The 25,991-nt window shown below is 44.0% G+C and overlaps 1 pseudogene across 1 annotated transcript; it reads right to left on the bottom strand.

The window, feature by feature from the left end:
- Nucleotides 1-6,015: 6,015 nt before the first annotated feature.
- Nucleotides 6,016-24,389, bottom strand: LOC309550434 (annotated as a pseudogene). The gene is made up of 4 exons: nt 24,318-24,389; nt 14,268-14,400; nt 14,077-14,173; nt 6,016-6,334 (listed from the first exon to the last, which is right to left on the bottom strand). The product of its transcript is annotated as an uncharacterized misc_RNA (transcript).
- Nucleotides 24,390-25,991: the final 1,602 nt, after the last annotated feature.

Raw genomic sequence — 25,991 nt, 5'->3', positions numbered from 1 at the left:
TTTTAATTCAGCAAGTGCGTGTATTAACGCAGTTACTTGCTGTTTTAATTGTGTCATCTGAGTGGTTATTTCTGCTGAATCCATTTGTGGTTCGTTCAATCTCTAACGCTCCTGCGTTTTATATATGATGTGGATTTTTAGCTGCAGAAATATTCCACTTCAGTAGTCATGTAGAGAAACGCTGAGACACCAATCCCAACTCTCAATGACTCATCATGTGTGGATGATCTCAATTCAGCAAGTAAATACACACACTCAATAAGATGTTTCCTAGAGTGACTTATGTATATAGTAACACAGTGATGATAGGCTGAAGAGACAAGTTGGGTAGAGATGGTAGATGACAGACACTTGAAAGGAAATGTTCTTGAAAGTAAGATAGTAGCAGATGGGATGCAGATAGGTTTAGCAATCATGTATGGTAGCAGATAACAGAGTAGCAGGTGGACATACAAGAGAGATCAACCCAGTGCAAGAACAGGTGGTAGTAGGCTCAAGAGCTAGCAATCTTAGATAATGCAGATGTAGTAATAGTCCTTAGTATGCAGAGCTAGATAGTGTAAGCTTTAGTATGAAAGTTATAGAGGTTTCCCCTGTGGGGTACTTATCACTAATAGCAATGTAGTAGAGGAGAGGTTCGGCAAGAGCGGATGATCCGGTAGCGGGATACAGGGATCAGCGCAGCGTGGTTCCGACAGCGAGGTATGCTTGCAAGCATGAGAGCTTCAAGACAGGTTAGCATCAAGGCACAAAGCAGTTTGAACGAACACATGTGAGCGAGAGCTGGCGATCTAAATAGCCATCCAGTCCGGCACTCAGTGATGACAGCATCAGTCTTAAAGGTGTATGCGCACCTTACCAAAAGAGAATGGTGGGGCGCATACACTTATGAAAGAGTAATTAGGGTACCCAAAGGTACCAGAACATTACAGTGTGCTGCTGTTTCCAGGCTTTTTGGATCCATCCTACCCACCAGAGATATAAATATGGGGGAAGGCTGGGTTCGAAGTTCTTAAGAGGATGTGCTGTGACTTCTGGGGAGAAGGATTGCTGCACCTTGCAGTCCATTAAACTGGGAATCCAGAGATCAGCCAACACTGAAGGAAGCCTAAATGGACTTCTACCTTTCGGAGGCATGCTTGGGCAGTCAGCTAGAAATAGATAGCAATTTTCTCATGTTAATGTTCATCATGGACTGTAATGCTAAAAGATTTTTAAGTAACGTTGCATCCAAGCCTGATCTTAAGTTATTTAAAGGGGTGCATGTTGGTTATGCAGTATCAAAAGAACTTGGGTTGGTAAAGCACATACAAGGTGTGAAGTAAAGCTAGTACCAAACGTCTATGGGTAACCAAGGACTAGTGCAAGGTACATTGCAGCCAGTCATGAAGCATTGTACCTGGTATAGGCGATGGGTCCTCCAGTAGCAAGGGAGTTGTTATACTGACTTCCTCTCCAGCAGTCGATTTTCAGTAGCAACTGGAGCCGAACTCATGTTATGGAGATCCATGACCTGGTCACACAGTACAAGTGACAAGGCTCGTCTCTAAGTCAGGGAACTTCATTAATGTTTGATTCTCACATGACCCCATTGATGAGCGTGTGCATGGCGAAAGGTACCCCCACGTGCAGGGCGAGAGGGCTTGAAACATCAAGTGGCTCCTTCGGGGTAAGTGCTACATAGGAGTCACAGAAGGTTATGTTACTGGCTCCTGAACTCTTTTTCTTCCACACAATGGCAGTAGCAAGTATGCTTTAGTTAGCTTCTGACTGACTTAGCTTAGGCTGTGGCACTCTGGGAGATGTAGTCTAGAGGAAGATCTGAGCCACGACCACCACTGGGAAACCAACTACAATACCTAGTTATACCTGAGATCAGGAGGGGTCTGATAAAGGGAAAACTCCAGAAAGGCGCAGGGCAGTTGGGGAGTGCGTCAACCAGAGAGAGGATGGGATAAGTGATGTTCTGTACTGCACTGAGTCATGTTGTGTTGAGCTTCACTGGATACTGCTGTATCCTGAACCAGGTGGCTGGACCTACTTTAAAATGCCAGTCCGTGACCCGAGTGGCCACTTCCTATGCCTGCTAGGGAACCACAGGAGTGAAGGTACTCACCACATCGTCTGCCTCCCAGGACAGTGATCTGTAAAAAAAAAAAAAGGCCCCTCTCTGTTCATTCAACTAACTGCCAGAAAAAAATGACAGAAAGAATGATGAGTGGGTCACAGACCCACAGCTAAGCTGATCCTTTTTTCATGTTGTCAATCCTCATTTTCAAGAAGCCGCAGATATAAACCTGAACCCACTGTTGTGCTAACTGCTCATGTTGTTATTAGGCTAGGCCAAACGTAGCTAAGTTACCTCTTCTGCTCTCCAGGGTGCTTCAGCTCTGCAGACCCTGCCATCTAACTGCTGCAACTGTGCACACCCTACCATCTAACTGCTGCAACTGTGCACCCCCCACCATTTAATTGCTGCAACTGTGCCTACCCTAAACTGCTGCTATTGGTTCTGCCTCTGTTTAAAGTACTCATCTACAGCTAAAGATTCCCTTCCCTGGCTAAAGCCAACCTGTACAGTATAATACTGTAACACCCGGTCTAAAGACACACCCCTTAGATCCCTGGGCGACAACGTCTTTAAAAGACCCCAATGAAGCCGACAGGAGATTCACCTCAAAGACTTTACTCAGATTTATGTTCAACTTTAAACCCTAATCTCTCAGGCCTAAACTTGTTTGAGAGCTTTCGAATGGTATTGTTTATCCACATAAAGTGAATGGGCTGCCCTATGCGCAAAATGTGAAAATGCACATGAATTGATATTGGGAACCTGTGTCCTGCTCCACAATATGTGAACAGGATCTTAAAGGCTACGTTCACCTTTGGAACATGTTACCTATTCCACCTGTATTTAGGGTGGGGTGGAACCTGTAATACTGTATGTCCCAGCTCCTGTCTCCCCCCCCCCGCCGATCCTCCCCTTCCTGTGACAGCGGATGAGGGGTTCTTCTCCCTGCACTCACTGTCACTTTTCAAAAATCCACACAGCTGCATCCTTCATTCACAGATTCCTGTGAATGAATAAACATCAAGTACCATCTTCCACCACGGCAGATGGACTTGATGAGCGCTCTCCACTGACATGTCCTCTGGCTTACAAACAGAAAGCCTGTATAGAAGAACAGGCTCCTGTAGGAAAAAAATATAAATGCATATTTTACTGCAAAAATATGTGCACTTATTTGTTTTCTAAAAAAGTGAACTTATCTTTTAACTATATAGTAGATATTGGCTTATCTTGCTTACTGTTAATTTATTTCAAAGCAAAGCATTGGGAAATGGGTTACAGCATACAGACAGTATTTTCATGATATTGAAATTCCCCGTTATTTCCATATGACACCAGGGAGATTTTTGTCACCTAATGGGGAAAACTGCACGTTGACTAATTTAGTTCAATGTTTTCAATTTTCTAATATCCGCAAAGGTTAAAGTTACTACTGCTATATTACATTTAGTACATTTAGGATTTGCAGGATATCTAGCCAAAATTAACATTTCAGTGCGGCCATCTGTATTGGTTGTGATTTCCACACTTCACCTGTCACTTCCTCCATGCTTCTGTAGTGATCACAGGGGTTTCTGTGAATTTGTAAACCAATGAAACTGCACTAAAGTAGACTTTTGTAGTTTCCCTGCTCTCTGGCGAAATTTTGACCTAGCCATCCCCCGTTCTGGTAAAAAGACGACCAAAACATTGCTGCTTTATTGCCTCCCTGCAATAAAATCTTTAAAGCATAAGGTCCACCCTAACACTAAAATCCCTGCATCTATAGATCTCCACAATCTAACACTAACCTAATTACCCTTGTAAAGAAGAAATCAATATACCTTTCTTGAAGCCGATCCAACCCGATTCCACGCTGAGCTGTCAGCCGTGGCTTCACTGTGGAGGTGAGTGCAGAGGACACAGCCAACAAAGGAAGCCCCATAGGTCTATGGGTGACATCACTTCCCATTCCTTTGACAGCCGTTGCCGGCCATTTCTTCTGCAGAGCGTCCGCTGCTGGAGATTGGGTCGGATCGGCTTCAAAAAAGGATTGTATACTAATTTCTTCTTTACAGGACTAGATAGGTTAGTGTTAGATCGTGGAGATCTATAGATGCAGGGATTTTAGTTTTAGGCCCAATTCACACCTCAGCGTTTTGTAGCTTGAAGCTCCAAAACGCTGGACAAAAAAATCAATTATTCTCTATGGAGATGGTTCACATCTCCACTCAAAATCACCTGAAGCCAAATGCCTGAAGCTCAAACAAGTTCTGGAGCTTTTTTTGTCACCCAAATCGGGCAGATTTGTGCGTTACTGGCATATCTTTATTCTCATAGAAATTAATAGAAATGCAGGATTTGCGCATTTCTGCGGGCTGTCGCGCATTTTTCTGCTAAGGTGAAATATATTTCCATAAACAAAATGACAAAAGAATACACAGGAAATGCACAGATCTCCATTTTGTTTGTTTAGTTTTAGCAGCCATGGGAAGCAACATGGATAAAGCAGTATTTTTTAGATCCAGAGAATTTTATTTGGATGGTAAAGCAGCACCCCTGCCTCCATGATTCAAATGATCCATCCTACAAGTCCCGAACGCGCAAGAGGAGGTTATGGGAACAGATTGCCAGCAAAGTGTTCCCAAACTGGGCAGACTTAATTGGCACTACTAAGGATGATAAAGGTAAGATAATCCAATGTAAACCCAACCACCTCCCACACCCACCCAAGTGAGATGATATGCCTTTTTATTTATTTAATTATCCATGCAAAGAAATAAAACTTACTAGACCCATCCACCATCCCTCTCCTCCTCTTTTGCCCTGCATGTAAGGTAAACCACATTTATATCACTAGAAAACTATTACAAGCTTATGCTCATACTCCTTTACATTGCTCACGTGCTTATACTATACTTATGAGCAAATTGGCAATACATGTACCATTCCAGTTCATCATGGCCACATTCCTGCACACACGCACACAGCCAAGTACTGAGTAGTTACTGCTGCCAGTCTCCTGGTCCTGCTTTTGTATTCTGCTCTGGTGCCAGGCTGCTACCCACCTACAGAAAGGACATTGCCAGCCAGCTACTCAGACATTCGTGCTACTCCAGGCACTTGATACCACAGCAGCTGCCAGCCGGAGGGATAAAAAGGCTACATGGGGACACACTTGTAGAAAGGTGTCAGCATGTCACAAATACATGAGGACACTCTCCGACCCCTAGTAGTGGATATTGTATGGATGATGTACACAAAAATATACATATATTTAAAAAAAAATACGAGACTTATCAATAAAGCATTTTTTTTTTATTATTCAGTACAGCTTAGAAGATATTTTTATTAACCAACAGATACATGGTAAATCTTTACATGTTTCTCAAAATGTACAATTATTCAATTGCTTCAAAATGCCATGGGACCTGTCCTGTTGCAGACATAAAGTAGGATGCAAATTGATCCCTGACATGTGTACCTTGTCTGCTTCCATGAACACCAGTCCAATTAGCTCTTTCCATATTATGTCCTAATGAGTCCTCAAACTGGAATCCATCATGCTGTCTTACAAAGTTATGCAAGACACATGCAGCTTTAACAGCACAGATTGCATTTTGCATGATCAACACAATCGGAGTGTGCAGGAACCGCCATTTGTTTTCCAACATTACAAGTGAACATTCAATAACTCAACTGGCTCTTGTTAGTCAATAGTTGAATACTCTCTTTTGTACACTAAGATTGTGCCCTGAATAGGGCCATAGAAGATGCTCCCCCAGAGCAAAGGCCTCATCCCCCACAAAAACACTAGAGTAGGAGAGGGCCATTTGTGTCCGGGAGGGACTGTTTTCTGGAAGGTCCAGAGTATTGCTACGCAGCATGTGCCCAAATGAGGAATGGCCAAAAACACTTGAGTCAGAGCTGCTGCCATACGACCCAATGTCTATATAACTAAAGCATTAATTAGCATCAGCCACTGCCATTAACACAAATGCAAGATATTTCTTGTAGTTAAAATACTGGCTTCCACTGCCCATGGGCTTTATAATCCTAATATGCTTCCCATCAATTGCACCAATGCAATTGGGGAAGTTGCATCGTTGCCAGAAAACTTCAGAGATCTAGGACCATTCTTCTGTTGTAGGTTTTTGAAACACAATTTCCTTCAACACATCCCAAATAGCAGAGCAGGTGTCATGGACGATGTAACCGGCTGAAGATTTTCCAACCCGAAAGGCATAGTGTAGACTAGCCAATGATTGTCCGATTGCTAGGTACCTACAAAGAAATAAATATATATTATTGATTTTTTTGTTTTTTTAACACTTAGGCTTCTGAAAGGCAAGTGGAAGAGTCTACCGGATGCCTACACTAGATATCAACGTCTGCTAAGGGAGTTTAGGAGTGGATCTGTGGCATGTGCTCCCGCAGATTATATCCATGCCAAAGAAATGGAGTTCTTTCAGCCATTTGTGGCTTTGGGGAGGCAAGCTATCATCTGTACACATGGCATTTAAAAAATTAAAAGAGCAAGTTCTAACAAATATTTTCTATTTTCAGTACGGAAAGCTCCTGGGAGGATCCTACTGAAAATGAGGATTTGGATCAAGATACAAGCAGTCAGCAAGCAGGCCAGGAACCTATGGAGAACAAAATGTAAACTTCAGCACGCTCCACCTCTGTGACACCTGTGGTAGACAAGGACTCCACACCACCTATTTGTCCTCGTGTACCTGCAAGGGCAAACATACATGCAACAAGAAGGAGGACCCCTGACCCTTATTTTAGCCGTATACTGAACATTATGGTCAGTATGTTGGAAACGATGAACACCAACAGGTCTCATGGGCACTTTTCTTTTCTGGTGTCTTGAAGGTCTGATGAGAAGGTACCATCAGAACTCCAAGCAGACATGTTGGCTGATACCATCTGATATATTTCCACTTTTATTCCGCCAACCACAACATATCAGTGCTCAGAACCTCCACCACCTTATGGCCCCTTTGCAAGTCTCCCCCTGCCCCCTCTGCCAACACCACATTATTTAACCCCCAATCATCTGCCAACACAACATTCTGCCCCCCACATCATGTGCAACAATACATCCTGCCCAGTCCCCCCTTCCTCTGCCAGCATCACCATCTTTTAATTGGCAGAATGTTCCTGAAAATCCCTCTTCCTCCACCTGGTCACATTATGCTCATGCCATGAAGGTGATGATGTCGTCTAATGAGCTAGTCAACTCATCACAAACCTACCATCACCTCTAATTGTTTTTTTTTTGGAAGCTATGTTAGCTCAATTTCTGTTTTTTTGCACCCTTTTTTTGGGCACTTTGCAGTTCTGGAGGTGGTCTTATCTTGTGGAATGTGATCTTCTTGCCATTCAGTATGTTAAAAATATGTTTACAATGCTAATGTGTAATGTTCCGGTACCTTTGGTACCCTAAATTACACTTTCCACAAGTGTATGCGCCCCACCATTTACTTTTGGAAATGTGCGCATACACCTTTAAGACTGGAGCTGTCATCACCCAGCGCCGGACTAGATGGCTATTTAAAGCGCCGGTTCTCACTCACATGTGTTCGTTCAAACACCCTTACCTGGATGCTAACCTTGCTTGAAGCTTCCATGCTTGCAAGCTTACTTCGCTGACGGAACCTCGCTGCGCTGATCCCTGTATCCCGCTACTGGATCATCCGCCTCTCCTGAACCACCCTTCGGCTGTATCGCTAATAGTGCTAAGTACCCCGCAGGGGAATTCTCTATAAACTTATACTAAGCTTACACTATCTAGCTCTGCATAGTAAAGACTGTTTATCACATCTGCATAAACTAGATTGCTAGCTCTTGAGACTACTGCTACTTTTCTGCACTGGGTTGATCTCTTTTGTATGTCCACCTGCTATTCTATCATCTGCTATCATACAACATTGCTAAACCTTCCTGCATCCATCTGCTACTGTCTCACCTTCAAGTGTCTATCACCTACCACCTCCACTCAACCTATCCCTCAACCTTCATCATTGTGTTACCACATATATAAAGTCACTCTAGGAACCAGTTTGCTAATTGTGTGTATTTACTGGCTGAAATAAGACCTTCCACACATGATGAGTCATTGAGGTTGGGAATGGTATCTCAGCATATCTCTTACATGACTACTGACGTGGAACTATTTCTGCAGCTGAAAATCCACACCATATAAGAAACGCAGGAGCGTTACAGATTGAACGAACCTAAAAATGGATTCAGCAGAAATAACCACTCAGGTGACACAATAAAAACAGCAAGTATCTGCGTTAATACACGCACTTGCTGAATTAAAAGAAGACAATCAGGCTCTGTCGCAGCAGGTAATTAGACTGACACAACTTACCTCTGCTCAGTCCCCTGAACCCAAGATAAATCCCCCTTTGGTATTTACAGGCGATCGCAAAAAATTTCGCGAATTTAAAAACGCATGTGAGTTACTTTTTTTGCTAAAACCTCGTACCTACCTTACTGATCACATTAAGGTTTGTACTATTATTTCTTACCTATCAAGCGATCCTCGAGCCTGGGCAGATTCTCTTTTTGAGAAAAACGACCAGCTTCTCAACTCCTATGCCTTGTTCCTGGCAGAGCTCACTAGCCTATATGATGACCCCAATAGGCAGAGTACTGCTGATCTTCAGTTAAGATCCTTGAAACAAGGAAGGAGGCCTGTAGAAGACTTTGTCGCAGAGTTCAAGAGATGGACCCTTGATTCAGAATTTAATGATGCATCTCTGAAAACCCAATTTAGGCTTGGCCTATCAGAAGCCGTTAAGGACGAGCTCGCCCGAGCGGATCTGCCAAAAACCCTGGATGCATTAATACAACTCAGTATTACCATAGATAGAAGACTACGAGAAAGAAAGGCTGAAAAGATGGGAATGCCATTATCCGTTTCCTCTCGGAGTCTGGCCGTTCCTATGGAGGTAGGAACCATACTCCCACCGCTATCAACTATGGAAAAAGCCAAAAGACGAAATGAAAATCTCTGCTTGTACTGTGCATCCCCGGATCATAAGATAAACGTCTGTCCCCTAGTCAACAAAAAGAAGGGTGAGTGTTCACATGTCTCTCTAGGAGGATTGACAACTTCATTCACTAACCCCTACATTTCTGTTTTTTTGACATTACAGTGGGACCAGAACAGGATTACTACTAAGGCCATGATTGACACAGGATCTTATGGAAATTATATGGATATATGTTTTGCTGCTTTAAATAAAATTCCTATTATTTCTAAACTCAAACCTGTCTCAGTAAGTCTTATTCCTGGTGTTCCGTTATCCTCTGGTCCGATCACCGATCAGACACAAGCACTTCTAGTCACTATTAACGAGTCTCATAGGGAGACTTCTACTTTCGATTTAATACCTTCACCCCACTTTCCCATTGTGTTGGGACTTCCCTGGTTACACACACACCAACCAACCATAGATTGGAAGAAACGGTCATTGACCTTCCCTTCTTGTTATTGCGAGGAAACGTGTAACCTCCCGTTTTCCGGGAAGATTCTGTCTGTGGTGACAGATGAGATTGCACCACTATGTTATCAGGATCTTTCTAAGGTTTTTCGTGAGAAAAATGCTCAAACATTACCTCCTCATCGAGACTATGATTGTAGCATTGATCTACTCCCAAATAGCAAATTGCCGTTCGGTCATGTTTATCCTCTTTCACAGGATGAACTTGCCCATCTCAAAACCTATTTGGATGAGAACTTGGAAAAAGGTTTTATTAGACCTTCCACTTCTTCCACAGCAGCAGGACTCTTTTTTGTTCGCAATAAAGATTCAAGTCTCAGACCTATCATCGACTACAGGAAATTGAATGCTATCACAATAAAAGATCGCTACCCTCTACCGCTTATCCCTGAGCTCATTGAGCAGGTGCGTGGAGCTACCTTTTTTTTCAAAATTAGACCTGAAAGGAGCATACAATCTCATTCGAATCCGTGATGGACACGAATGGAAGACTGCATTCAGAACTAGATACGGATTGTTCGAATATCTTGTGATGCCATTCGGCCTATGCAATGCCCCTGCAGTTTTCCAACGATTTATAAACGATATTTTTAAAGACTTACTAGATGTCTGTGTTGTGGTATATCTGGACGATATACTTATATATTCACGGACCCTATCTGAACACATAAGACATGTAAGACTTGTATTATCGAGATTGCTTGCACATAATCTTTATGTGAAGCTGAAGAAATGCTTGTTCCATAAAGATGAGGTACTCTTTCTAGGCTACATCATATCCAAAACAGGAATCGAGATGGACATGAGTAAAATATCCTGCATTCAGGATTGGCCTACACCAACTACACGCAAGGCGCTACAGCGATTCCTGGGATTTTCAAATTTCTACAGGAAGTTCATAAAAAACTTTTCTGCTATTGTGAGACCCCTCACACAGCTCACTAGCATAAAAATACCATTTAAATGGTCAGAAGAAGCAAATAAGGCTTTCCACTTGTTAAAGACAAGGTTTACTTCCGCTCCCATATTACGCCATCCAGACCCATCCCTCCAATACATTCTGGAGGTAGATGCGTCAAACCTGGCAGTAGGAGCAATACTCTCCCAACGACCTACCCCCACTTCACCACTTCATCCAGTCGCCTTTTTTTCTAAATCCCTGAGCAGTCCCGAGATAAATTACCCCGTGGGTGAAAAGGAACTGCTTGCTATAAAATTGGCTCTGGAGAATTGGCGACATTTACTCGAAGGCACCCAATTACCAATAATTATATACACGGACCATAAAAACCTCCAATATCTTCAGACTAGCAAAACTCTCTCGCATCGACAGGTACGATGGTCACTATTCTTTCTAAGGTTTAACTTCCTAGTGACCTACACACCTGCAGATAAGAACAAAAAGGCGGATGCACTATCACGACTAACTGAAGAAAACTACTTTGAAATTCCTTCCGTTCCTATAATACCTCACAAACGCATTATTGGAGTTGTCCGTTCCTTGAAGGAAGAGGTTCTGCATGGTATAAGGTTGGATTCACCCCCACCACAACTAAATACCGATGCAGAAGGCTTCCTCTACTACAACGACAAACTTTACATACCACCTACCCAAGATCTTGGAATTATCGCATGATGTGCCTATGGCAGGACATATGGGTATGACAAAGACTTTCAATTTGATTTCTCGACAATTCTGGTGGCCTGACATGAAAACATCTATACAGAAATTCGTCTCTTCATGCAATGTCTGTGCCAGGTCCAAAATTGACACTACGAGACCATCCTGTCTACTATGCAGTCTACCAATACCCCAAACTCCATGGGAGGTTTTGTCATTGGACTTCATCGTAGAATTGCCTCCTTCCAAAGGATTTAATACCATCTTGGTGTCAGTGGACCATCTGACAAAGATGGCACATTTCATTGCTATTCGCAGACTACCTTCGTCCAAACAAACGGCAGAACTCCTGATGAAACATGTCTTCAGATTACATGGTATCCCAAAAACTCTTTTGTCTGACCGTGGATCCCAATTTATTTCTAAATTCTGGCAAGAACTATGTCACATACTACGGATCGAGCGGAAGCTCACTTCTCCTTACCATCCGCAGACCAACGGACAGACTGAAAGAGTCAACCAATGCATCGAGCAGTATTTACGTTGTTACACTTCTTGCCAACAGGATGATTGGTTGGATCTTCTCCCCCTGGCAGAATTTGCCTACAACAACGCAACTCACAGTACAACCAAGCAGAGTCCGTTCTACTTGAACTATGGGTTCCATCCCTCTATTCTCCCTCCACGCATCCTTCCTTCAAATAACCCAGTAGCCTGAGACTATCTTACCCAAATAAAGGATTCTCTGGGTTTACTAAATACTACCATTGCACACGCTCACAGTCAACAAAAGAAGTACTACGATCTTCGTAGAAGACCTTCTCCACAGTATACTATCGGGGACCTCGTTTGGCTCTCAACAAAAAACTTGAGACTGAAGATCCCTAGCAAAAAACTTGGACCTCTGTTCTTGGGACCTTTCCCAATCAAGAAACTTATTGGAAAAGCTGCAGTGCAGCTTACATTGCCAATGGACCTAAAAATCCATCCCATTTTCCATGTGTCGCTACTAAAACCCCATGTTCCGGACCAAGGAATAAGGCCTAATATTCCACCTCCCCCTCCTGTACAAGTTGAAGGTGGAGAAGAATACGAGATAAAAGAGATTCTGGATTCTCGTATCTACAGAAGAAGACTTCAGTACTTAGTTCAATGGAAGAACTATGGGCCCCAAGACGACACCTGGCTAAACACCTCTGACATACATGCCCCTAGATTAATCCGCAATTTTCATGCGAGATACCCAGACAAACCAGCTCCAGAGGCCTTCAGGAGCAGGCCTTAAGGGGGGGTATTGTAATGTTCCGGTACCTTTGGTACCCTAAATTACACTTTCCACAAGTGTATGCGCCCCACCATTTACTTTTGGAAAGGTGCGCATACACCTTTAAGACTGGAGCTGTCATCACCCAGCGCCGGACTAGATGGCTATTTAAAGCGCCGGTTCTCACTCACATGTGTTCGTTCAAACACCCTTACCTGGATGCTAACCTTGCTTGAAGCTTCCATGCTTGCAAGCTTACTTGCAAGCTTACTTCGCTGACGGAACCTCGCTGCGCTGATCCCTGTATCCCGCTACTGGATCATCCGCCTCTCCTGAACCACCCTTCGGCTGTATCGCTAATAGTGCTAAGTACCCCGCAGGGGAATTCTCTATAAACTTATACTAAGCTTACACTATCTAGCTCTGCATAGTAAAGACTGTTTATCACATCTGCATAAACTAGATTGCTAGCTCTTGAGACTACTGCTACTTTTCTGCACTGGGTTGATCTCTTTTGTATGTCCACCTGCTATTCTATCATCTGCTATCATACAACATTGCTAAACCTTCCTGCATCCATCTGCTACTGTCTCACCTTCAAGTGTCTATCACCTACCACCTCCACTCAACCTATCCCTCAACCTTCATCATTGTGTTACCACATATATAAAGTCACTCTAGGAACCAGTTTGCTAATTGTGTGTATTTACTGGCTGAAATAAGACCTTCCACACATGATGAGTCATTGAGGTTGGGAATGGTATCTCAGCATATCTCTTACATGACTACTGACGTGGAACTATTTCTGCAGCTGAAAATCCACACCATATAAGAAACGCAGGAGCGTTACAGATTGAACGAACCTAAAAATGGATTCAGCAGAAATAACCACTCAGGTGACACAATAAAAACAGCAAGTATCTGCGTTAATACACGCACTTGCTGAATTAAAAGAAGACAATCAGGCTCTGTCGCAGCAGGTAATTAGACTGACACAACTTACCTCTGCTCAGTCCCCTGAACCCAAGATAAATCCCCCTTTGGTTTTTACAGGCGATCGCAAAAAATTTCGCGAATTTAAAAACGCATGTGAGTTACTTTTTTTGCTAAAACCTCGTACCTACCTTACTGATCACATTAAGGTTTGTACTATTATTTCTTACCTATCAAGCGATCCTCGAGCCTGGGCAGATTCTCTTTTTGAGAAAAACGACCAGCTTCTCAACTCCTATGCCTTGTCTATCACCTACCACCTCCACTCAACCTATCCCTCAACCTTCATCATTGTGTTACCACATACATAAAGTCATTCTAGGAACCAGCTTGCTAATTGTGTGTATTTACTGGCTGAAATAAGACCTTCCACACATGATGAGTCATTGAGGTTGGGAATGGTATCTCAGCATATCTCTTACATGACTACTGACGTGGAACTATTTCTGCAGCTGAAAATCCACACCATATAAGAAACGCAGGAGCGTTACATAATGTTTATAATTTTTTACAATTAAAGTTTTGTATTATTTAAAACACGTGTGTTTGGTTTTTTATGTTATTCATATATAAAAATAAGCATATTGGTTTCTTCATGTATTAGTTCTAACAAAAAAAAAATGACTTCACTGTGATGATTAGACGTTAAACAGGGTGTATACTATTATGGAAATATGTGTCCATTCGCTGCAAGCGACTACTGAGTAAACCCAGTATCAAAACTGTGAGAAAAAATTTTTGGATTTAGTGGACATGATAAAAAAGGAACAAAGGCAACCATCTTGATTCAAAAGAAGTTGGACTAACCTTTTGTACTCAAAAAATGATGACGTAGGTCACTGTACATGACCCAAAATTGGCCTCTCTTTTCTCGATTGGCAATTATGGGGTGGATTCAGTATCTGCGTGCCCGCTGCTTCCTCTCTTTTTCCCGAAGAAAAATGATGACCTACGTCATCATATTTATGACGTAACAATGGTTGCTGCCACAAAACACGCCATCTCATCATTACTCATCTTGGCAGAGCAAAATACACAAAACAACACAGCAAAGAACATGGAGAACAGAAACAGGATGAAGAAAATTCACCCAGGAAGCAGATGAAAAAAATATAAAAACAAAGCCGCAAATGATGAAACAGATGATGATTTTTCCTATTGGCTAATAAAAAAACACCAAAGCTTAAAAACGCCTGCAAAACGCTGCATGGAATAGCGCAAAAACATGTGAAAATGCTACGCTAAAGTGTGAATGCATCCTTAGGGTGGACTTATCCTTTAAGCCTCCTCTGCGGCAAGGTTCACTCACAGTGTAATTGTGTGCTATCCAGGTTTAAACTCTTAGCCTCAGCTCACACTAGAATGTGGTGTGGGAAACCAGCAATCGGTTTCTAACACTGCATTCAAATCCCTCTACCCTTGGGATCTGCAGTGGTTGCCAGTGCAGTCTTAACAACATCCCAAACACAGGTCGCAAACGCAGTGTGTTTGCATGCATCAGATCGCATGGTATAAAATGACCATGTGATATAGTTGCAGTGCGTTTCCAAAATTGTCGAATGCATGACTTTGGTGTGGATGTGGTGCGATTTGAGCCCATTCAAAATGAATGGGCTCAAATCGTACCGCACTGACTGGCATGCTATTTACAGAAATGGGGTGCAGTTCCTGTGCGATTCATATGAGATTTACTGTATAGTGTGAAACTAGGCTCTCTGCTGAACTTGTCTAGTATAAATAAAGGGTAACTCCACTTACGTGGGGAAAAAGAATAGTAAAAAATAATATAGCGTATACAATTGCAACACAAGTCATATTCTAATTGAATGTTATTCAAAATAACCTTTCCTTTTCAATCTGCAGCCACTGTAATTTTCTGAAAATGCAATGCAACATGGCTACCTGGAAGTGTCTGCACTAAGATGCAAGTCAGATTTCAGGTATCCCCTGCAACAAAAATGTAATTTTTTGTGAGATATTAAAAATAGGAACACGTCTAAAGGAATGCAGGTCCAGCAGATTTTCGCATTAGTGCTCTGCAGCTGCACAGTTGGTTGAGTCAGCACAGAGGCACGGATGAACAAACAGCTATATCTTCAGAATAACAAACGGTAGGAATCTGCAACAAAGGTTGTTATAATACTTGAGATGTCCATAGATCACCCAGAGGGGAATGTTTTTTTTCTCAACAAAAGTGGAGTTACGCTTTAGGCCTCATGACCACCTTCTGGCAGGGTTTGACTGCGTGTATTAAAGACGAACTGGCTGGATTTGAAATTCACACTACTCTTGATGATCTGGTCACCTTGGCAATACAAGTTGATATTTGCTTTCTGGAATACTCCCATGAGAGCTTTTACTGGAAGGTCTTTTTTTTTTTCTTGTCGGGCACCACCTTCCCAGTGCCACAATGAACCACTCACACCTACGGCTCATAAAACTTGGCTGCTCTCGAGTATCGAGAAAGGACTCAGCATTAGTCCCAAGGCCTTTGTAGCTAGCCTAAAATAAAATTTCACAGCCACTTCTATGGGGTAAAATGAGGGAGTGTGCCCCACTGTAAGCACCAGTAGGAGCCACATCAAACTGCATACTCACATCATGCTGCTGTTTGTCTGTGGTTAGAAATCTCACATACAGTATATTAGTGTTTTTTATAAAATCTGAACGCTTCTGCTATTAAACCATATTTCACTTACAGGTGGCCATAGTTGTGTGCAGCCTATTGAATTAGTATATTCACCTCAAAGCTCAAAGACTCATGAGTATGAGTGTGTGTACATATATACTGTATATGTACACACATACATACATACATACACACACAAGCACACACACCAAATAAATATAAACAAACATTTTGAAATGTATTAAAACCTTTTTTCATTAAAAAAAGCACCTATTGCATATGCACAATTAGCGTTGTTTTTATCCACCCACCCCCCTTCCAAATGCTCAGCCCTGCAGAAAATGGGGCCATTTTATTGATAATGATTGCTGAGTGGATTGTGTCAGTAGGGCAGAGACTGGGGACAGTGGAAAGTTTCAATAGTTTATCATTTTTATTATTTTTTACAATTGTATTTTTTTAATTATTTTTTTTTATTTTTTTTTTTAGGAGCCCCATTGAGGGGCTTTGGTGAAATATCAAGGGTCTAAACAGACCCCTAAAGTGTCTCACTTTTGAGCTAGAGAAAGGAACTGAAGACGGATTTTCCCCAGTTACTTTCTCTGCAGCCTCAGCTGCAATGGACAGTGAATGAATGGAAAGTGCTCTGTGCTGAACGGCTTCCTGTTCCTCCCCAAATCGAAGCATAGTAAACACAGTTTACTATACTTCAGTTATGAATGAACACAGCAAATGATCAGTACCGATCACTCACTTTGTCCATTCAGAAAAAGAAGTGACATATTTACTGGCCCCTTCCCCATAATAATAGATAAAAAATTCAGCGCAACTGTATAAAATAATATAAAGCTGCTATGCACTAAAGGATCAATAAACCAAAAGTCCCAATAACAAATATATAACAAAAAGTGCAGCGCTATTAAATATGGATTATGAAGATGATATCGAGGAGAGCAGTCCACAGGTGAAAATTATGGTGAAGCATGCACAAGATATAAACATTCAGTGCTCTTCAATGTGCTGGTAATCCTCCACCCAGTCTCATTAGCCTCTCACCTCACACTTAGCCCCTGTGTCACCAGACGGGCTAGTAAGACAAACTTTCTCCAAGGATATCACCAATATAGATCAGATCAGTATTCCTCTTCATCAGAAGATAAGGCTCACAGGTAACAGATCACAGGTCCATAAAGCAGGTCACAGGTCCATAGGAAAACAAAAGTCCGGACATAGTGCATTACTGCAATAAATTACTTTATTGAACATAGCATAAAATCATAAAAATTACCTTGTAAAGCACTATACAAGTGCATGTGATGAGCAGATTGTATTAAACACAGGGGTCTCGACCGCAATGGATGGCGGGTGACGCTCAGCTGAGGAAGTCCCACGCAGTGGGACGTAACGCGTGCGAAGGGGGAGGGGCCGGTGATGTCACCCGCCATCCATTGTGGTCGAGACCGCCTATCATGAAAGGGTACTATTGGCAGTGGAAACACAATGTGTACTGTTCCGAACCGTACCGTACTGAACCAAACCGTACCGTACCACTCAGTGGAAACGAGGCATTAGTTCAGATCTCACCAGTGTATCGAACCATAGAAATGTCCTGGAATATCTGGGGGAGATCAAGGTTCATAGTTGCACAATGTTTGTGGGTTTTCTTTTTTTTTTTTTTTTTTTTTTTTTTAAAGAAACATTTATTGGTTTTTCAAGATTTTAACAACATAGTACAAAAGGGTAACAGTTACAATGAACTAATACACTGGGTTGGTCACCCACAAGCAACTGATGAAACTATACCCATGAAAACGAAAATTATCATAACCAGAACATGAGGGGGGGGGGTTTAGGAGGGGGGGGGGGAGTCATGCAGATACGTGGGACGTATCAGGAGATTATTTTAGTAGGACCACCGACTGAAGCCCCTCTCGGCGACAGAAGGGGGGGTGAAACAGGGAGAAACAGTGAACAGGAGAGATAAGAAGAAGTGGAGTAATAGGTAAACCTGGTGCAGATCACCAGCTGACATTGGCAGATAACTGTATGGAGGAAAAGGAAGTTAGGGAGAGGAAGGGGGAAGGGGAGAGGAGGGAGGGGTATTGGTCCGAGTGATATGTGACCCAACAGATATCATAACCTAGACCCTAGTGCATTTTAAAGTAACAGACAATATAACATACTCGACAGGAACTTGGATGAGACTATAGACGGGGGGGAATGATGGGAAGGATCTCCTGTGACCGTGGGACATGGAAGCCTACACTCGGGCTACGAGGAAGGTGGGTGAAGCTTTGCAAGTCATAATAGACAGCCCATTTTTTCCAGAATCTCTGTTCATCCGTTTTAGTGAGGAGTACGTCCAGGTGCTCCCTTTGCATGAGAAGGTTCATATCCGACTTGACTTCTCCCACTGAAGGAGCCGTGGGGGTCACCCAGTGGCGAAGGATGACCCTTCTGGCAATCATAAAGCAGGTAACAATCCAGGATTTATGATTTCTTATAATTAAGCTCCTGTGAGTGGGTTTTCTGATGGAACCAGTCTAGTGTTCATGCCAATAAGATGGTTTTGTGATATAGGGTAAGATCTGAAAGACCAGTTCCACCTTCCTCTTACGTGGAAATTGTGGTGCCAGACTAAATCTATTACCAAGATACTGAAATTTTTACAAAAACCTTTAAGTAGGAGAATAGGGATGGTTTAGAACATGGGTGTCCAACCTTTCAGCTTCTCTGGGCCACATTAAGTGTAGAGAAATTCTCTCGGGCCGCATATAAAATTATACTATAGTTAAGGTATATAAGTAATAAAACGCTGCCACGCCCTTCCTACGCCCCCTCCTCCCCTGCACTAATTTAACACAACTAGAGGATGATAAAATGAAATGCAATCAGTATACAGAGGTTTACTTCTTCTGAGTGATTTTAAAGAAACACTCTAACCACCATGACCACTTCAGTGATTTGAAGTGATCATGGTGGTAGGAGTCAGAAACACTGCACATGCTGGGATATTTACAGTTATGTGCTGGGGATAGTTGCACCCCTAGTACATATGACTTAGGCAGCCAGAAAATGTCATGTCCTTATTCATACATGTATAAACAAGGACATGACATATTATGACAAAACACAACTGGTTATTAAAAAACATATTGCAACAATTTACACACACTAATGCACATACCTTTTCTAATTATTTTGCAGACTGCTGGCGGTTACTACTGGCGGTTACTGCTGGTGCGGTTACTGCTGGCGGGTAATGCTGGTCGTGTGGGTACTGCTGGTCATGACGTTGGGTACTGCTGGAGGAAGCAGCGGCTGCAGTAGAGGGCAGAGCCGCTGCTTCCTGTATGGCTCCTGTCACAGGCGGACGGCATTTCATGTCACTCCGCCTGTGACAGAGCTGGAACTATACAGGAAGCAGCGGCTCTGTCACTGACTGCAGACATCCTAAGTCGCCTGCAGCAGCCGGGGGATCGCATGGCACTTGCAGCCTAGTGCGTGCCCATCCAATGCAGCCTAAACCGTGCCATCCAATGCAGCTTCACCAGTGCGTGCCCATCCAATGCAGTCTGATCAGTGCCCATCCAATGCAGCCTCACCAGTGCATGCCCATCCAATGCAGCCTGATCAGTGCTCATCCAATGCAGCCTGACCAGCGCATGCCCATCCAATGCAGCCTGATCAGTGCCCATCCATGGCAGCCTCACCGATGCCTATCCAATGCAGCTTCACCAGTGCATGCCTATCCAATGCAGCCTTACTAGTGCATGCCCATCCACTGCAGCTTCACCAGTGCATGCCCATCCAATGCAGCCTGATCAGTGCCCATCCAATGCAGCCTCACAAGTGCCTGCCTATCCAATGCAGCCTGATCAGTGTCCATCCAATGCAGCCTGATCAGTGTCCATCCAATGCAGCCTGATCAGTGCCCATCCAATGCAGCCTCACCAGTGCATGCCCATTCAATGCAGCCTGATCAGTGTCCATCCAATGTAGCCTCACCAGTGCATGCCCATCCAATGCAGCCTCACCAGTGCGTGCCTATACAATGAAGAGAGCCGCTGGATTGCACAGAGCGGGGATCTCCCACTTACCCAGCGACCGCTGTCATATGAAGTCCTGCCTCCTATGATAGAAGTCACCAATATGCTGTCTATCATAGTAGCCGGTCCAGGAAGCGGGGCTTCGTATGACAGCGACTGCTGGGTAAGCAGGAGATCCCTGATCTGCTTGTAATCCAAGCAGCACTCCCCCCCTCCCCTCCGAGGCCGCCTCTGCCTACAGTTAGTTGGAAGCCCCTATGGCCGTGCCCCCGATTCGACTTCCTTCCTCCCCAGCAAAAAAATAATTGTCAGGGGGCAGTGGGCCGCAGGTTGGACATGCCTGGCCTAGACCGACAGGTGTCCGACTACATCGGGTTAACGGTCGATGTGGACGCTCTGAGGAGTGATGAACCCCTGGACTACTGGGTGGGCAGGCTTGACCTCTGGCCAGAGCTTGCACAATTTGCAATGGAACTGTTGGCTTGCCCCTCGTCCAGTGTCCTGTCTGAAAGGATGTTCAGCGCAGCAGGGGGGATCGTGTCAGATAAGCGCACTCGCCTAGCTCATGGCAGTGTAGACTACCTCACATTTATAAAAATTAATGAGGCATGGATCTCTGAGGAATTCAACACATGTGACCAGTAGACCATGTTTCATTTAAATTCCTCATGACAGGCCACAAATATTCGCCAGACCGCCATCCACCCACTACAATGCATGGTCCTTGTCTTCGCTAAATACAGCGGCATAAAAGGCACTTCATGTCCATGGAATGCCTAATTTTTGGGGCCTTTCATGGCCGACAATGATTTTTTCTGTCAATGCCTAATGTACCTCCAGCCACAGAATACTACGTTCTTAGCTGTCAGGTAAACCCATGTGGGCTAATTTTTGGGGCCTATACAGTCCGACACTTACTTCTGTATCCTGTCAATGCCTAATTTACCTCCAGCCTCAGAATACAACGTCCTTAGCTGTCAGGTAAACCCATGTGGGCTAATTTTTGGGGCTTATACTGGCTGACACTTCTTTATCCTGTGAATGCCTAATGTACCTTCAGCCACAGAATACAATGTTCTTAGCTGTCAGGGAAACCCACGCGGGCTAATTTTTGGGGCCTTTCATGGCCGACACTTACTTATTTATCCTGTGAATGCCTAATGTACCTTCAGCCACAGTATACAATGTTCATGGCTGTCCGGTAAACCCATGTGGGCTAATTTTTGGGGCCTTTTATGGCCGACACGTACTTCTGTATCCTGTGAATGCCTAATGTACCTTCAGCCACAGAATACAACGTTCTTAGCTGTCAGGTAAACGCATGTGGGCTTATTTTTGGGGCCCGGAATGGCCGACACTTACTTCTTTATCCTGTGAATGCCTAATTTTTCAGACTGGAGTTGAAAATCAATGGGTCTGTAAACGTTCCGCCAAATTGTGGAATGGATGCAGAACCATTTTACAGATGTGTGAATGGACCCTATATGTATTTCACATGTATTTAGAGGCTGCTGTCAGTTCTGGCTGATTTAGGAAAAAAAAATGTTTTTTGCTGTAAAAAAAAAAAAAAAAAAAAAATTAGGGCAACTTTTCCAATTGCAATACTTCTGTTATGACATTGTCCATGTGGTGGGACTATTTGTGCACATCTAGTAAGTCTTTTGTGGCTGCAAATATGACCTAAAAGTTTTTAAAGTTCACCTCCTATTAAAGTCAATGGGGCCCGCCGTGAACTTATGGTTCGCGGACATTTGAGAAAATTTGCGGCTGGCGTTCGCGAAACGCCCCGGCCGATGTTCGTCCATCACTAGTAACGACATACATTTGCAATTCAACAGTTTAGCAGCCTTGTCCCTCCCTCACAAGAAGCTGCATGAAGTGGGCTTCAGTGGTAGGTTCAACAGGTGTTTCTGAGACTTTGCTCTGGGGAACAAAGGGAAAGTGGTAAGTGCAAATGTGCTATTAAGTGCTGCAGCATCTTTTTTTTTTATAGTAGGAAGCTGGAATTCTACTTTAAAGCTGAACTCCAACTTTCTTTTCAGTAGAACTTAATGTAATAATCAATCTCCGCATAGATCATACCTCTGTACCATGTTGCTCTGTTGTCTGCAGATTCCCTGATATTCTGAGTTTAGTTGTGGCTTTGTATCATGGACACTCTATATATCCTGCTGATAGACTCTGTCCCTTCTACAGCCACTTCCTGCATTAGCTAGAGTCTATAACACTCCCCTTTGTAGCATTTCAGACTGTGCAAATGATGCCATTTCCATCACATCTGAAGGTGGGTGGGATTTTATACATCCTAATTAGCATTGAATCCCACCAAGTCACACCTACAGGAAGCGTCCAAACCTCCCAAGTCCCACCTCACAGGTCACAGCATTATTCAAAAGGAAAGCCCTTCATACACAGTCTGTTCTGAAAGCTCACTGTGCTGCTGCTAGGCAGGACTGAATGGATCACAATTAGAATTCAGTCCTGCCCAATTAAATATGCCAACCAGTGTGAACGGAGAGAGTCCTACCCCTCAGATCCCACCCACCAACAGCCCTGCTCCGTGTAAAGTAATTCATTGACATATGAAAGAAACACTTTCATAATAAGCTCACATAACCCTTCCTCTCTAGTCTTCTAGGAAGCCATTATTCTTTGGCATGTGAGGTATGACACATTTACATCTTTCACCACCCATATGAAGGCCCAGAAACACCCACAGTAACCCTAGGATGTACCCACATCAACTCCTAGAAATGGTACAAGTGACTCCCATAGCCCGCCCTAAAGCTACAGAGGCTCAAAAAATGATGGGACATGTAGTATCAGGACTGGAAATGGAAGGAAACAGGAAGTCAGAGAACTTTGAAATTCAACAAACTAAAATTCTCTTGCGCTCGTGTGGTATAACAAAGGATAAGTGTTATATGCACCACTTGGGTCTTGCCGCCCCCTCAGGACCAGCGGTATCCAAAATACGCTGAAAAACAACAACAAAAGAAGGGCGCACCGATTTCGTGCATTACCACTAAAAAGGTTTATTAACCACTTAAGGAACACCCGCCGCAGTTTTACTGTGGCAGGCAGCCCCTCCTGCGTGAACCGAGGTACCGTAGGCGGTGTGCTCCCGCCCCCCACAGCGGGGACTCCGATGCATGGGGCTGGTGGCTCTGATTACCGCCGGCCACCCGCAATCGCTCCCCGCTGAGAGAGAACGGTCAGCTGTTGTAAACACAGCCGACCGTTCTTCCGGGTGTATTGCGACGTCACTTCCTGTCTCATCTGAGACTCAGCGCGCAGTGAAGAACCACCTCCCCGTCTAATGGGTGTTTCAGGGTGTTGCAACAGCCACTCGGACCCCCCCCCCTCTCGGCTAATAGACGAAGAGGAGACAGGGAATCGTGACTCCCCAAGCCTAATAAAGAACTAAGTGACACACTGGGTCTTGCAGAAATTAATAATAAAGGGTAACAAAGGACCACAAATCAGAGGAAAAGGGGACAGCTTGTGGAGGGAGGAACAAACCGACTACTTAACACCTTGCGAATGTAACAATGGCTCAATAGTACGCTTTGGCTCTGAGGAAGACGGTCTTCCCTCAAAAAGCGTCCACCCAGCCAGACATGTGTGGACACCAGCATGTCACCCAGTACAGGGGCTCCCTGGTTATTTTGGAGACAACCGGTTCCATTGTGTTTTATGTGCGCAATCATCTCTTGTTTGTGAGTACAATGTATGTTGTCTTCAGATTTTAATAAACCTTTTTAGTGGTAATGCACAAGGTCGGTGCGCCCTTCTCTTGTTGTTGTTTTTCAACTTTGAAGTTCAGCCAGGAGGAGTAGTGACATTACAAACACAGCAACCTGCTGTATACAGCTAAAGGGGGTAAGTTACACATAAACTGACAGTGGGGTTGTGATTCCTTTACATCTGGAGTTCCTGTTTAACCACTTCAGCCCCGGAAGATTTCATGGCCAGGCCATTTTTTGCGATACAGCACCGCGTTAATTTAACTGGCAATTGTGCGGATGTGCCACTCTGTACCCAAATAAAATATTTGCCCTTTTTTCCCCACAAATAGAGCTTTCTTTTGGTGGTATTTGATCGCCTCTGTGTTGTAAACTCTCCAGTAAAACTTTAGCTCATTGTAATCTACATTACCAACGCTATTGATCGCTGCCTACTACTTACCTGCCCTCCTATATATGACCTCGGCTTGCTCTTGTACCTTCTACTTGCCTCCACTACAGACTGAACACTCATGTATGACCCCTGGCCTGGTTTCCACTACTGCCTCCTGTGTGCACCTTTGCCAAGTACTTCTGGAGTTCCTGTCCGACTGCATCTGGCCTGTCCTAGCATTCTACAGGTAATCACAAGTCCAGATCTTTAGTACCCTTCTGGCAAGCTGTGCCTCTTTGGGCACTGCACCTCCTGTACCATCTTCAGGGGTCTACTACACTTAGCCGCAAGAAGAGCCCTTTTAGCACTTCAGCCTCCGACCAGGTACGTGGCAGTACAATCCAGCCATCATGTTCGAAGCCAACAGAGGTGCTTTCCAGCTTGAGGCTCTGTATCAATAAGTCACTGCCCTCACACAAGCAATACAGAGACTACAAGAATGATATTTTCAGTTGCAGGGTTGTTTACAGCATCTCATGGTGTCCCCTGCTCCTGCGGATCCCAGTCCACCCTCCACCAGCACTGCATCTGCTTCATCAACACAAGAATGCACCACCTCTACACATACGGTGGTGGTCCCTCCTCCTGAACCACGGGTACCAACGCCTGAGCGATTCACTGGTGACCGGAAGAAGTTCAGGGCCTTCAAGAATGCTTGCCTTTTGTACTTGGCCCTTCAGCCTATACCTTTTTCCACAGAGACTGTGAAAGTGGGGTTCATTCTCTCATTGTTATCTGAAGAACCCCAAGCTTGGACCCATGACCTATTGGAATAGAAGAGTCCTGTTCTCAACTTCGTGGACACCTTCTTTGAAGCAATGGCACAACTTCATGATGTGGCCACAGCCTAAACCGCCCAACTCTACAACAGGGTAGGCACCCCGTGGAGGATTACACTGTTGAATTTCGCAAGTGGTCCACAGATACGTGGTGGAATGAGGCAGCTCTTAGGTACCAGTACTAGGACTATCTGAAGTCCTTAAAGATGAGCTGGCCCGAATAGAGACCCCTTCTACTCTTGAAGGACTTATCCAGCTAGCCATTCAGCTCGACAGACGCCTCTGACGGTCTGAATGTTCCCAAACTTCCAGGCTGATCTGGATGATGCTTAAGGTTCCACCCACCTTCACACCAGCACCTGTACCTTCTGAAGGGGAACCAATGCAAATAGGCCTGGTCCGGACTTCCATAAGCCCTGACGAAAGACAATGTCACCGGCAGGCCAATCTTTGCCTCTACTGCGGAGGGACCGGACATTTTCTGTGCAACTGCCCCATGAGACCCAGTAAGTCTCCTCCACATCCCACCTGTTTCCAGGTTTTTTTTTTTCAGGATATTCTCCATCTCACCTTGTTCTCCCTGTCTCATTACAGGTGGCGGTTGGGGAGGTCAGGCTTCTAGCAATTATTGACTCTGGAGCATGCAGCTGTTTCCTGGACCTGTCTCTAGCAAAAAGACTCTGTGTACCCCTCTATAATAAGAGGTAAAAACTCAAGATGCATTTAGCTGATAGTTTCTTGGCCAGCTCCGGACCCAAGACCCATTCTCACCCTAACAGGTTCCAGCCACCAAAAGTTCATCCGCTTTGATGTTTTATGTTCACCTATTTTCCCCATCATCCTGGGAATTCCCTGGCTACAGGCTCATAACTCGCAAATAAACTGGGCTAAGAAGGAAGTCTCC

The sequence above is a fragment of the Pelophylax lessonae genome, assembly GCF_965119305.1.
Source record: "Pelophylax lessonae genome assembly, chromosome: 3".
In the NCBI taxonomy this organism is placed as follows: domain Eukaryota; kingdom Metazoa; phylum Chordata; class Amphibia; order Anura; family Ranidae; genus Pelophylax; species Pelophylax lessonae.
Note: the sequence above shows the minus strand (reverse complement) of the source record. Positions and strands in the feature narration are given on the sequence as shown.